General features: G+C 37.9%; 1 protein-coding gene across 2 annotated transcripts in view; it reads right to left on the bottom strand.

Annotated features, from left to right (window-relative positions):
* Positions 1-15,000, bottom strand: part of LOC136856597 (ligand of Numb protein X 2-like) — a 582,959-nt gene that overhangs the window by 506,511 nt on the left and 61,448 nt on the right. Inside the window, exon 2 of one of the 2 annotated variants that reach the window (XM_067134518.1) lies at positions 4,933-4,958. The gene's annotated coding sequence lies outside the window, so the exon portion shown is untranslated. Of the gene's footprint in view, positions 1-4,932; positions 4,959-15,000 lie in introns of those variants that run through there. The other variant, XM_067134522.1, reaches the window with a different exon arrangement.

Raw genomic sequence — 15,000 nt, 5'->3', positions numbered from 1 at the left:
CTTTATCGTCTAATGGGTGTTTTTGTCATTTCAGGGAACTGGCTCCAGACGGCTAGGCCGATGCGAGCGTCACATGGCTGGCTCCAGTATGTGTTCGTAAAATTTAATATAAAGCTCCTATCGGGATTAAATCGTACGCATCATCGTGTAATCGACAGTGTCTACACACCAGATATCTCATTAGCAACACCATAATTTACAATGGGCGCATTACGGAGTAAGAAGATAGCACAAACAAACAAAAGAGAGTCTCGCTTGTCCTTTTGCGAAGACTGAAGCCGGTGTTGCCATAAAAAGCGCTTCCCGTTAAAGAATAAAAGAGGCAATGGCTTGCGCCGGGGCTGCAGCAACTTTGAGCCTCTTGTTTTCAGACAGCCAACTGCTAACGTTACTCGCGAAAATAAAAACAATTATGGAGGAAAAACACTGCCCCAAAGACAGCTGACCCGACGGCAGCAGAAAGACACAGACGTTCCAATTATCACGACTTGTCGCTAATGAAAGTCTGTGAAAAGAAACGTTACCTGTTGGGAAAAGGTAGAATAGGATAAAAACCTTTAGTTTATAACAAGAGTAAACCTTTATTCTGAAACGAAAATGAACCTTTAGGCTAAAACAAAAATAAACCTTTAGTTTATGACAAATGTAAACCTTTATTCTAAAACAAAAATAAACCTTCAGGCTAAAACAAAAATAAACCTTTTAGTCTAAAACAAAAATGAACCTGTCTGTATCTACTGCATGCTGTTGTAAGGTCACACTTCACTCGGGTGATGAACAAAATGAAGAGGCCTCTCTCTCTCTCTCTCTCTCTCTCTCTCTCTCTCTCTCTCTCCATAACCAGTTAGAGCAAAACGTGCTCGATCACGGGTTTAAATAGGGGCTTAAAAACGCTCAAACAAAGAGTGGTGTATTTAGCGCGCGGCGGCCGACGACAGAGAGAGAGAGAGAGAGAGAGAGAGAGAGAGAGAGAGAGAGAGAGAGAGAGAGAGAGTATTAATAATAACAGTAAGTTCAGAAACAAGTCCGGATACATGACTATGACTTCGTTACACGGGCCATTCTGAATGCATACAATTCAAGGATTCAAATCATAGACCTATGTCCCAAACCAGCCACAGGGAATGCAATGCCCAAGAAAGCTGGTATTAGAATCTGGCTTATTTATCCATTCTCTTCCATTCATCGTTTTCCTCTCACCCATCCGCTGATGAGAATCAACCCTTCAATTAGGGCTCTTGTGAACCCTACGCTATAATTCTATTCAATTTGCTATCTGCCGTTTGTTCCTCAGGCCTTGGAAAACGGGGATGGCGTGTGTTCTAAGCTGGAGTTTTTAAAATGATGGCGTCTGAACTTTCATTTACCAGTTTATTTACCTCATCCAAAATGTTGGAATCCGTCCAACATTTACAAAGAAAGTTGTAAACCTTGTTCCTATTACAAGCCGCTCTAAACCTTCAGTGACTGCATTACCAATCATTTTTCTACCGAAGGTAATCTTTGCTGCTGTCAATGTACAACCAAAATACTTGTAAAACAAAATCTTCTCTAAGATCATTAGTCCGGATTCCACAGCACAATCAACTGGTGATCTCTAGTACCATCTAACCCGTATCCAATTTATGCTCTCTAGAGAAATTGAAGATATTTCTATTGACTTTACCATCTCTAGTTTCCGAAAAGGGTCCGCCACTAGACCTAATCAAACACACTTCCTATTTACCACCTGACTCCTTCTTGTCTTTGTACAGTGAGCTCCTTTTCTTTATCTAGTTACTCTAGTCCTTGTCGTTTCCAAAATCCCAAGTGGTGTCCCTCAGGGAAGGGATGTTCCTCCACCGTCAACTACCAAAGACATTCTTGTTCGACTCATCTATTATGCAAATGCTATGCACTTTGCGAATCACCCTCCATTCTCTCTCGTCTCCCTCCGGAAGTTCGTTGTGTCTTTCTTAATCCGGGGTGACGTTATTAGTGCTCGCCTACACACGATTTCTAAATGTCGTGGACGAAGCTCCAATTCTCCCCAAAGTTATCTTTCAACTTTTATTTCACTTGGAATCGACTGTCGATGTTTAAGCTATTAAATTTTGTTTCTTGGTCGAGTTGTTCCTAAAGTCACGATGCTGGCCAGAAGCTCTTTTTACCTTTATATAGAGCTGTGAAACAATTATCAGGACTACAATTCAGCTGATAAATATGTGATTTATTTCAGTTTTATATTTACCATGCTATGAAACCATTTATATCCTTATTCTCCTTAATGGGTATTATATTCTATGGTAACTCGCTAGCTAAGGTAATGCCATTATTAATGAATATTACATAGCCATAACTTAACATTTAAGCATGAACTGGAAACTGCATCCCTCAGACCTACCAGTGATTTTAAGCTGACAGTAAAGAGTCCAAGAAAGACCGGCGCGGATATGACTGCCTTTGAAAAAAGAAGTAGGCCTATGTATGTTTTTTAGGTTCTCGATGCCATTTTCTCGGAGAGCCTTTAGATAACAGTGAAATTTAACCGTATTTCACTGGATACCACTTCACTGGGACAATGTTTTATATGCACACACACACACACACACACAAAGCCGATTCACAGATTTCCCAACTCATCAATGGCAGAGCACTTATTCATGACTAGACTCATTTCACCTCCTTACCGAGATAACAGTTCTCTTCATTACATTCTGCGAACGTTACCTTGCAACTGTTACCAAGAGTGCAAAAAACTGTTTCTCCCCATTTCCTCTGTGTTTTCTGGAGAATTTAACCGATAATTCTACCTCACTCTAGCGTAACCCATAAAGAGACGCCGCCCACTAATGACTTAAGGTCCTTTTTTTTTTTTATTTTCAATCGAAACAAAATCCTTATTCAAACACGCAGCGTCAGATCACAAAATCACCGCCTCTTCCACACATCATATACTACTACTAATTAGACCTACTAGCTAAAGCTCCATTATTCAGATCGTTCCCAATTTCTTGAAACTTTTACCTTCAATAGAAAGTCCACACATAACAAACAAACAAAAAATAAACGAATGTTAATCAGAGATATAACCTTATCGGAGTAATAATCGCTATTATAAATATATATATATATATATATATATATATATATATATATATATATATATATATATATATATATATATATATATATTAGATATATGGAAGGGCAATTTGCAAGGGCCAAGTCTGCCGTCCTGTGGAACCCCATTCCCAGAAATTTTTATGCAGACACCTAAAAAGACGAATTAAAGGAGAGAGAAAAAAAAAAGGGTAATTTACCAGGCCCAAGTCTGGCGCCCTGTGGAACCCCGCTCCCAGACATTATTATAAAGATACCCCAAAAGACTAATTAAAAAAAAGAAAAAAAAAAAAAAACAAAAACTATGCATATGCATAACCGGGCGAAAAGGAGGAGCCATTGTTTTAATCGCATTCCACCGGCGCGCGGCGATAAAACATAAAACAATCCCAAGGACAAACCTTGACCGTCAGCGGTTTCCCTTTTCATCATCTGCCCGATCGACCGTTCCGCCAGACATCAAAGAGACGCAGGGAGAAATGGGAAAGGCGGAAGATAATGGGACGGGAGAGGAGGAGGAGGAGGAGGAGGAGGAGGAGGAAGGTCCCATCATCATCATCATCAAAAACCCTCATCCCTTTACCTCTCTCTCTCTCTCTCTCTCTCTCTCTCTCTCTCTCTCTCTCTCTCTCTCTCTCTCTCTCTCTCTCAGATGGAGCGAGCGGTTCGTTTCAACTCTCTTCATTAAAGTTCAAAGGACGTCAGAATACGGCAATTAAAATTCCCCTGCCGGCGGGTCTCCTTCAAAACTTACCTGTTACACACACACACACACACATATATATATATATATATATATATATATATATATATATATATATATATATATATATATATATATATATATATATATATATATATATATATATATATATATATTACTATTGTATATATATTTTCATATTTTCTCGGGCAGAAACAAGATCAGGATTAAAAATAAATGAATCCTCTATGAGAGGACATTGGCAATGGCAATACCTAGGATAAACATATGGAAATATAAAAAACTATATTTCCCAAAGACATCTTTGACCCTATACCATACATGACATGACCTCCCTTAACTGTACTCGCCCCCTTAGGACCAGTTCATGCATAATACTGTAATTTGTTTCATCTGAACAAAAAAAGGAAATACGTCACGTGAATGACAGGCCAGCAATCATTTAAATTCATTCATTCTGTGCTGATGGTAAATTCTATATCAAAAGTAAACAATGAATTCATTAAAAAAAAAAATACTCACAGTACCATGAGTCTTGAAATGGAGAAACAAATCCGCAATTATATTTGAGTACAAATATACTCAAAAATAAATCTTTACAGAGAGCTTTCGGGAATCTGTTCGATTCCCATTTTGAATCTGATTAAGAAGAGGAATCGAACAAATTCCAGAAAGCTCTCTGTAGAGATATATTTTTGAATATATTTATACCCATGCATAAATGTGGATGAATTCATTATCTCAAATCATTATAAAAAATTTTTCTTTACACCCATGCATAACTGTGGATTTGTTTCTCCGATGAACTCATTACCTCAAGTCATCATGCAAATTTTTAAAGGAGTGTCACTATCGTGAACTTTATAATTAATTCTCAGTCTTTTCTTCTTCCCAATTACCTGCATGGACATTAGCACCGCCCCATTAATTAAATTTCCCCTATTTCTTCCTCACCCTATTTCAAATTCTTCCAGGGTGCCGAAAGGATTAAGGTAACGTGGCCCCAACTTCTCGCCGAAAACTAAATCACGGTACATACCTGAATAAAAAAAAAAGGAATGCAAGGAACAGGACGATAAAGGTGACTGGAAGCACACCAGACTTACCTTCAGAACGCAGAGACGCAAGCAACCTGAAACGACAAGAAAAAAAAGAGATAAAGAAGAGATGCAGAACAAATGCAAATAAGTCCCAAGAGCATTCGAGAACGCCTTGCGTCGTGGGAGACTCTCGCTCGTATATGAATTACCCCGTGAGTCCTCCGCCCCCGGCACGCCCACAGGTAACGAAATGGCATGCACAGGGCGTCGTCGTGGGCGGGAGGGCGTTGGGGAGGGCGGGAGGGAAGGGGGAGAGGCAGAAGAGGAGACTCTTATGCTGTGAGATACAAACCCAAGTCTCGCAGCGCCGTCTGTCTACTTCCGCTGAAGAAGGAGAAGAAGGAGAAGGAGAAGGAGAAGGAGAAGGAGAAGCAGAAGAAGACGAAGAAGAAGGAGTAAGAGTAGGAGATGAAGGAGAAGGAGAAGACGACGAAGAAGAATGAGTAAAAGGAGGAGATGGAGAAGAAGAGGGAGAAAGAGAAGGAGATTGAGAAGAAGAGGGAGAAAGAGAAGGAGATTGAGAAGAAGAGGAAGAAGAAAAGAAGAAGGAGAAGGAGTAAGAGGAGGAGGAGAAGAAGAAGAAGAAGAAGAAGAAGAAGAAGAAGAAGAAGAAGAAGAAGAAGAAGGAGAAGGAGGAGAAGAAGAAGAAGAAAAAGAAGAAGAAGAAGAAGAAAAAAGAAGAAGAAGAAGAAGAAGAAGAAGAAGAAGAAGAAGAAGAAGAAGAAAAAGACGATGAAGGAGAAGAAGAAGAAGAAGAAGAAGAAGAAGAAGAAGAAGAAGAAGAAGAAGAAGAAACCACAATGATAATACATGACGCAAGACGTTAATGCACTCTAACAGATGACGTTCATTTTCCCACACTTGATTATTCAACAAAGTTGTAACTTTTCCTTTTTATTCTGGTTCACAATCAGTGACTCAACAAAGCGTCCTACTTGTCTTTCAATATTTAAAAATTCACTTCTATTTAAGATTTAAAATTTCACTTTTATTTACAAGATTTTAAAAAATTCAATCGTACTCAAAAAATTTTAAAATTCACTCTTATTTACAAGATTTAAAAATTCACTTTTATTTACAAGATTTAAGAAATCACTTTCATTCAAAAGATTTAAAAATCCACTTTCATTTAAAAGATTTAAAAATACACTTTTACTGAAAAGACTTAAAAATTAACTTTCATTTAGACTGCTGTAGCAAAGAACCTTTCATTCCTAGCTTTGACAATTAACATAATACTCCAGTTGCATTCATAGAAATTTACTCAATATCATTTGATAAAACTACGTGAGTCTTCATTCAAATCTTTTACCTTTATACCTTAGGAATAAATGTAACACTTCTGATGGAAACAATCTGTGTATGTGTATATATATATATATATATATATATATATATATATATATATATATATATATATATATATATATATATATATATATATATATATATATATAATATAAACATATATTACACCATGTACATGTGTGAGGTGTAAGAATATTATTAGAATTACTTAACTGAAAAAATATCTGGTAATGAAACATGATCTAACTTTGCGCGGGGATGAAAACTGTTCTACCATTTTGAGAAAAACTTTGTCCAGATGATTGAGAAACGCACCCTGCAAATATCATTGTTTTAAATCACGCAACGTCATATGGAGGAAACTGACTCGACACGTAACTTCAAAGGCTGTGTCACGATTTTCAAAAGTACGTATCACTGACATTCTTCTTGTTCCTCCTCGTCCTCCTCCTCCTCCTCCTCCTCCTTCTTCCTCTACTCCACCTATCCTTCTTCTTCTTCTTGTTCCTCCTCCTCCTCCTCCTCCGCCTCTTCTTCTTCCTCCTCCTCCTCCCCCTCCTCTTCCACCTCTCCTTCTTCCCCTTCTTCTTCTTCTTCACCAGAGCAGGGTGACTCTTCCTTTCCATAACGAGCGTTCGCTCGTTTTGCCTGGATGATTTCCAGTTCTACTCCGGTGGTCAGCGGTCCTTCCAGAAAAATTATCCCTCGCGAATCTCTTCAAAGTTCCACAGTTTCTTAGCTTTTTTTGCTTTCTTAGCCCTCTGCACATACAAAGCTTTCTTAGCTTTCGAACTCTCTTAGCTTTCAAACTTTCTTCGCTGTATGAACTTTCTTTGCTTTCTTCACTTTTTTAGTTTTCTTCGCTTTCTTAGTGTTCATAGCTTTCTTCGCTCTCTTAATTTGCTTAGCTTTCTTAGCTTTCGAATCTTGCTACCGATCGATAATTTACGTTGCTAGGCTGTACTCTTTTGGGTATAAATCCTAGCTGAAAGTTCTCTCTCTCTCTCTCTCTCTCTCTCTCTCTCTCTCTCTCTCTCTCTCAGCGATATAAACCTACAGCTAATCAATTATAATTTTAATAAGTGTTAATTTACCAAGCATTGGTGCCCTAAAACGACCTTGAAAGAGAGAGAGAGAGAGAGAGAGAGAGAGAGAAAGTCAGCTCGGTGTTTATTCAATTCAAATGACAGGGAAGAATTCCTGTGTACCCTCTCGATGTTGGTGAATGCATTGCAAGGTAATTACAGGTTAATGGCCGGTAATTGAGGCGACTCTGACCTTGAAAGACTATAAACAAAGAGATGGAGTCGAAGTTAACATAACAGAGCTGAAATTATTCGTGTGCCTTGGGGGGGTGGTTTGGGGTTTAGTTCATCAGATTTGGAACTGCCCCCTCGGGTGTTTGCATCTCGTCTCGATGGAACTGCCTTTGTTTTTATTTATTTTTTTATTGTTTTTTTTTATTATCTTTATTCCTTCCAGTCATACGATGGAGAATAAAGGAGTGTTCGCGGAGTGATTGATGCATTGTATCGTAATTAGACTAGAAGAGATTATTCAGTTCATCTCTCTCTCTCTCTCTCTCTCTCTCTCTCTCTCTCTCTCTCTCTCTCTGAAGTTCGTTGCAGGATATCATGTGCTTGGTAACGTGGCAATTGCTCTCTCTCTCTCTCTCTCTCTCTCTCTCTCTCTCTCTCTCTCTCTCTCTCTCTCTCTCTCTCTCTCTCTCTCTCTGTGATATTTTTTTTTTGGGACTTCTGGAAGTCAAATACAATTTAATTTCAATTTCAGGAACACAACAGATTAACATTCTATCCTTCATAAAAACACACATGAAAGCAATTTAATACTAAGTGGAGAAGCGGGGAAAAAGCCTCCGATATAAACTCTATATCTTGATGGAAAGAAAACTTTCTTTTTATCAACACCAGACTTCTATGAAGTCAAAATACAATTTAATTTCAATTTCAGGAACACGACATATTAACTCTTGGTATATAAAGAATACTCTACTGGGAAAAATAGCAATTCCTCCATAAAATTAACCTAAAAAAAATAAATATGTTAGATAGAGCGTACACTGGTATACCAAAGGTCCTGGCTGAGAAATAAGTAAACATATGTACAAGCTGCATAAAATTAAAAATATATTACAATTCCTTTTTACAACAACAGCGCGAAATTTAAATTGACAGCTAAAGTAGGTTTTTCACAAGAGTACCAATTTATTTCATATCTCTTTTCCTCATTTTTATTTTTAAAGCTTCATATTGGTATATTTTTTCTTCATTTGTGTTTTTTAATTCATAATTATCTTTAATTTCGTTTACTTTTCTTCCTCTCTTTTGTTTTGCTATTGTTTTTTTATATTTTATATCTCCATTTCATCAATTTTAGTTTAATCATATTTGTAATATGAATTGGTAAACATTTGCACAAGCTGCAGAAACTAACAATTCACGAGAAAAGTAAGAAGATCTAAGTGGCTCCTTAAATCACCAAGAACTGAGGCACTCCTGAAGTAATGTCCTTTTCTTGTGTAAAGCTTAATGCTGTATTACTGCCTAGCACGCAATTCTCCCACTTTCTGTAATCTTCGGATGAGATACAGTCCACTCACGGCGGAATCATAAAACATCATATAACGGATGTACGTAGCAGAAAGGGGTTAATAGAGGACACGCGAAAAATGGGAAATGAAGTGAAATCAAGGAAGAGAAGCAAGGGTCATAAATAGGATAAAAAAAAAAAAGGTCAGAAAAACAAAGGTCATACGCATGAATGAGTTTTTTTTGAAAATCTGAGACCGAGTACGGCGGAAATTGTATGCTAAAATAAAATCAAGAAAATTGAAAGTATGGGGATCAGAATTGTCAGTAATAGGGTTAGAATTTTTAAAACATTACTTATACGTAATTTTAAAAGGGATACTTATTTGCTTTCTCTAATTAAGTATATTTAACAAGGAGAGATTAAACTTGTCCCGAGAGAGAGAGAGAGAGAGAGAGAGAGAGAGAGAGAGAGAGACTATCCTGAAAAACGTGTCATTAATGTAATTTCTAGCACTATGTACCGGTCCAGATTTACACCCAGTGTTCCATTTCCCCTGTGGTAAAGTTGCATACATACATACATACATACATACTCCTACAGCAAGTGGCAGCTTTTCCGAAAAAATTAACATAAAGGTCAGATAGAGGTCACCCGCCCAGCCACCGCCCTCGAGGGCCAATTCGTCCAAAAATGAAAACCCTCTCCTCGCCCGGCTTCCACTGACCTTTGACCTCCGAACGCTGCGCTCTCCTTACGAGCCAAAAGATAAACAGAGGAAAGATTAGGGTAGTCTATTTTCGAAGCCCTCGGCAGATACAGGACCCTAATTCTGGAGCTTGGCTGATGACCAGCCTCCACTCGACCCTGAGAAGAAGAAGAAGAAGAAGAAGAAGAAGAAGAAGAAGAAGAAGAAGAAGAAGAAGAAGAAGAAGAAGAAGCTGTTGGTGTAGAAACCGCCCCCTCTAAAAATGTTTATCGGTTGCTTCTTCAAGAGGCTCTCGAAATTTATGACCGGTTCTATTTCGTGTGTATCTCTATTTTTACAGGTGTTTAGATTAAGCGAACTGGGCCTTGTAAAGCATCCTGCGTTAATAATAAATCAGCTCCGTTAGCTGTAAGTTGGTCTAAATTTGTTTTAATTCCACGTATTTCAAAGTTTAATAATCACTTTGTTCCTGCCATCATTTTCTGAAATGAAGATGTTTTCCCAAAACCCAAATCCCAGTGGACCACAGAACCTAAAATATAATTCTGAAAGTTAAAAAAAGGAAAAAATGCGCCGAAGATTCATCGGCGCAATCGAGTTTTCTGTACAGCGTATAATGTTGCATGAATCTTTCAGCCGCGACCCATGAAAATCAGCCACAGTCCGGTGGTAGCCTCAGTTTGCATAGCCTATTAGAAATATGGAAAAATGATTAAGCTAAAATCTCTCTCTCTCTCTCTCTCTCTCTCTCTCTCTCTCTCTCTCTCTCTCTCTATCATCCACGGGCAGAAAACCCTCTCGTACCCGGAGCCACCTGCAATTGCCGAAAACTCCTCAGAAAACGCCACAGGACATCCGATGCATTTTTAAGAGGACCACCCGCCACCCATTTCCTCTCGAGGAAGAGATGGTCTAGAAAATAAATATTAACTTGGGAATGACCAAGATTCCCTCTTCCTTCCTTTCTTCCTTTCTTCCTTCCTTCCTTTCTTCCTGTTGTCCTGCCTCTCGTTCGTTTTCCCGAACGTCAATTGCCGCATTAAATCAAACGCCCCTTCTCGGCAGTCATTCGTTTTTTTCTGACTTCTTGGATTTAGTGAGTATTTTACATTTTTTTATTTGACTTGAACGGAATTTTAATTGATTTTCGGATGATCGAATTTTTTCAAAGCACGAAGTAGGCAGGGTACCAAAAGCCGTTTGAAATTATAAAACTAACAAATACAAACATTCAATATGTATATATATATATATATATATATATATATATATATATATATAAAGATAAAAATATATATAAAACACTGTATATATATATATATATATATATATATATATATATATATATATATATATATATATATATATATATATATATATATACTGAATGTTTATATTTTTAGTTTTATCATTTCAAACGGCATTTAAGACCCCGTCTATTTTATGTTTTTAAAAAATGCAATTTCTAAAAATCCATTTAAATTTTTGTTCAGGATAAATAAAAAAAAAAAATATATATATATATATATATATATATATATATATATATATATATATATATATATATATATATATATATATATATTTAATTATATATATATATATGTATATATATATATTTAATATATATATATATATATATATGTATATATATATATATAGTGTATATATATATATATATATGTAATATATATATATATATATATATATATATATATATATATATATATATATATATATATAAAACACTGTATATGTTTCCATTTGTTAAACTGTGGTAAATTCAAAGGCCGTTCTGAACCCCGCCTAGTTTATGCTGACATTACCTTGACATTAGCATGAAATAGTTCTGGGCAGGGACATCCACTTAATGTTTTGTAAAGAAAGTTGCTTCGCTAAGTGAATTCTAGGCTGCGTCAAAGTTAGCATGTTACAAAACTTTCTCATTAAGTTTGGTTTGCAGCAAGTCAGCCCATGTTGGAAGATTGCAGAACGTTAATGGAGAATGCATCGAGTTCTGTCAGTGTTTGCTTTTGTTTATATTAGTGAATAGGAAAGGAAATAGGCTGAAGATGGTAGCTTTTAATTAACAGAAGGGAGACAGGAATAGGCGTGAGAAGTCCTGACCTAACCAGACCTTGCCTTCCTAACCTATCTTAGGGCGCCGTGCCCTGACCTGTCCGGGGGGCTTCGCCTCCCCTGCCCCCCCCCAACAAAGTAACAATGAATATCCCTGTCTCCCTACTCTGCATACTACCCCGACAGAAATCTAAAAAATTGAAATTGAAATAAAAAAATTATCTGAAACGAAGCCTAGTACAAGGAACAACTTGAAACAGTTACAATCAACCTTGATATGGCATATGGCAAGGGCTTTCAGGATAAAGCAAATGCATTACAAAAGAAGGTCGCAGGAGACGTCGCTCCTTGCGACCTGCTCATGTGAATATTAGATTCACAGGGGCAACAAATCAAACGCGCCTTTAGGCAGTGTTCATTTTTGCCAGAATTCTTACGTGTCCTGAATATTTTGTTTTGTAATTTAACTTGAACAGAATTTGAATGAATTTTTGGATAATTAAATTCTTTAAAACATAAAATAGGCAGGGTCCCAAAACCCTTTAGAAATTATAAAACTTAAAAGCATTAAACAGTACAACCACAATTCTTTGAAAGCATCTACAGCCCCGTAAACACGAAAGAGCAATCTTTCAACTCTTTAGGAACCAAGATCCTCCACTTTGAGCCATGTCTTGACCAATTTTAAGGTCAAAGGGCATGTCATTCGCCTTACAAAAGGCCATTAATGAACGTGTAGACATCCCCCAATGACAGAGGGCAATTTGCACTGATATAATCTCGCTAATGGCAGAACCAAGCTCTACCTTGGGCAGAACAACCGACATGGGACAAGAGTACAACCTGGTCAAGGACACTGAGAGAGAGAGAGAGAGAGAGAGAGAGAGAGAGAGAGAGAGAGAGAGAGAGAGAGATGCACAGTCTAGACATATTTTCCATAATATGGCCTGCAGGCGATCAGAAAAAACTGTTTTAGATTCAAACCAAGATCAAAATCTTCAGTGTTTATTCAGTGGCAATGCTAGGACTGCACTAGCTGTAGAACTAAGTTTATAACTTTCTATGTAATCAAGAGAAAGTGCCATCAACTTAAAAGAAAGTGTCATGAACTTAAAGAGAGTTAAAATACATTTGAAGTAGCTACTTCAATTGCCTCTCACTCCGCACATTAAAAAAAAAAAATAAAAAAAAAAGAGCCAAATTTGCCCCTGGAATAAGCAGCCCACATCCCTCCGTCCGTAAACTGCCCAAACCGCTACCTGGCGTCCCAAAGGCCCGACGTCATCAAGGAATGCCGACGATGTTGTCCTACCCATCATGGGACGAAGGACTGGTATTGCTGCAGGCTGCTAAAGGTCCTTCTTCTTCTTCTTCTTCTTCTTCTTCTTCTTCTTCTTCTTCTTCTTGACTCCGGACATTCCTACGAATCCTTTTGCATTTTTTTCCCTTTTTTTATCTTTTTTTTTTTATTCTCCGGTTGCTTTCACACGCTACTATACTTTCTTCGGACGGGAGTCGAGCGCGGGGGCGGGGGTGGAGAGAATGTTGCTGTCGTCGATTACCTGTTTGATGCTTTCTTTCTTCTCGTCCTTCTTCTCCTTCTTCTTTTCTCTTTCCCCACTTCCTGAGGAAGGAATTCCAGCGATGCGACGGTAGGAGGATAAAGCTACTCTAAAATGACTAGAATCCTGGGTGGGTGGAGGGGGGGGGACTTTATTACTAGGTTAAATAAACAAAAAAATCGTCTGCCACTGGATGGGGGGAAGGGAGAAGTGGAACTTACAATAACTTATACTACGGTTAAATAAATAATACCCCGTAGGGGGATTAGTGCCGTCAGTGCACCTCACGGGGTGCACTGTAGGCATTACTAAATGTTCTTTGCAGCGTCCCTTCGGTCCCTAGCTGCAGCCTATTTCATTCCTTTTATTGGACCTCCTTTCGTATTCTCTTTCTTCCGTCTTGCTATCCACCCTCTCCTAACAATTATTTCTTAATGCAACTGCTTTGAGGTTTTCCTCCTGTTACACCTCTCAAACCTTCTTTACTCTCAATTTCCTTTCCAGCGCTGAATGACCTCTTAGGCCCCAGTGCTTGGCCTTTGGCCTAAACTCTATATTCCATTCCATTCCTAAATAAAAAATAAAAGTTTGTCACTGGTTGAAATCCCAACCACGATACCAGAAGTAGTGGCAGCCTCTCGACATAGCTGAAATGTCTGTATTATCGAGAGGCTCATTCGTCTCGATTTTATGAACCTTTTAGGTAACTCACGTTCCACTGAGAATGTGAAGAATTGCTCCCACAACAAATGGTGTCCTTCCTTTATTTCACGAAGGGCTTTTGATAATCCTAAAGCACTTCAAAATATCAAAAAGATGAAAAATAACTGCGCATTTGGCACAATATATACAGTAGGTATAGTTTTTTATGAAAGGTTACCATCTGTTAAAAGTTATACCAGTGGTTTTTCGATGGGAATGTATTTTTCGGCAGCAGAAATTTATATCATGATACCAAGACGCTACACCGATAAACGATATATATATATATATATATATATATATATATATATATATATATATATATATATATATATATATATATATATATATATATAATGTATTTACATATGCACGTGTGCGCAGGTGCAATGTAGGTGAGAATATCGATGAACCTCAAACATTTTAAATGCAAAACGAACCGCACTCAAGCAAGATTACAAAGGTACACCGTGACTTAAAACTTCACAAACGCAGAGGATCCACGACCTGTCAAATCGAATAACCTATTATCATCAATCAAGCGTTCTTTCGTAAGAACCGGAGGACCAACAAAATAGAAAGGAAACCGCGAGGTTTCCAGACGCCGGAGAACTGACATCGATCTGCGAAACCTTTTTATTTCTATTTGGGGGAAGGAACAGAGTGGCACTTAAGACATAAATATGTTTAAAAAATGCAATTTAGCAACTGCTGGCACAGGCAAGCAAGCAAAGTCAAAGCCTGCTCGTTCATGATGATAATCGATAATGGTGACTCAGGCAGAGAAGTAAAAATATTCCTCACCCGCATCCCCCCCACCCCCCTCTCCACACCTGTGACTCACCAGGCGCACACCCACACCCACACACCCGCACAATGCTCCTAACAGTACGCCCACGCATGTGCATCACCTGCCCACCCCTGACCACCTGCCCAAAAACACCACCTCAGCCGCCCACATGATGAGGCGAGCCTCCAGAATATTTAAAGACACTTCGACCGAATGTTTCGTCAAATCAAGCGAATGATAATTATGGTGTTCGAATGAACACCATAATAATCTTTGGAAGCTTGAATTTCAAGCTCAATGGCGTCTATGGTGGGATTGTTCCATGTGAATGGAGTTCATCTAATGAATAATAATAATAATAATAATAATAATAA

Source organism: Macrobrachium rosenbergii, chromosome 36 (assembly GCF_040412425.1).
Source record: "Macrobrachium rosenbergii isolate ZJJX-2024 chromosome 36, ASM4041242v1, whole genome shotgun sequence".
Taxonomy (NCBI): domain Eukaryota; kingdom Metazoa; phylum Arthropoda; class Malacostraca; order Decapoda; family Palaemonidae; genus Macrobrachium; species Macrobrachium rosenbergii.
The sequence above is the reverse complement of the archived record's forward strand: the minus strand, read 5'-3'. Positions and strand labels throughout refer to the sequence as shown.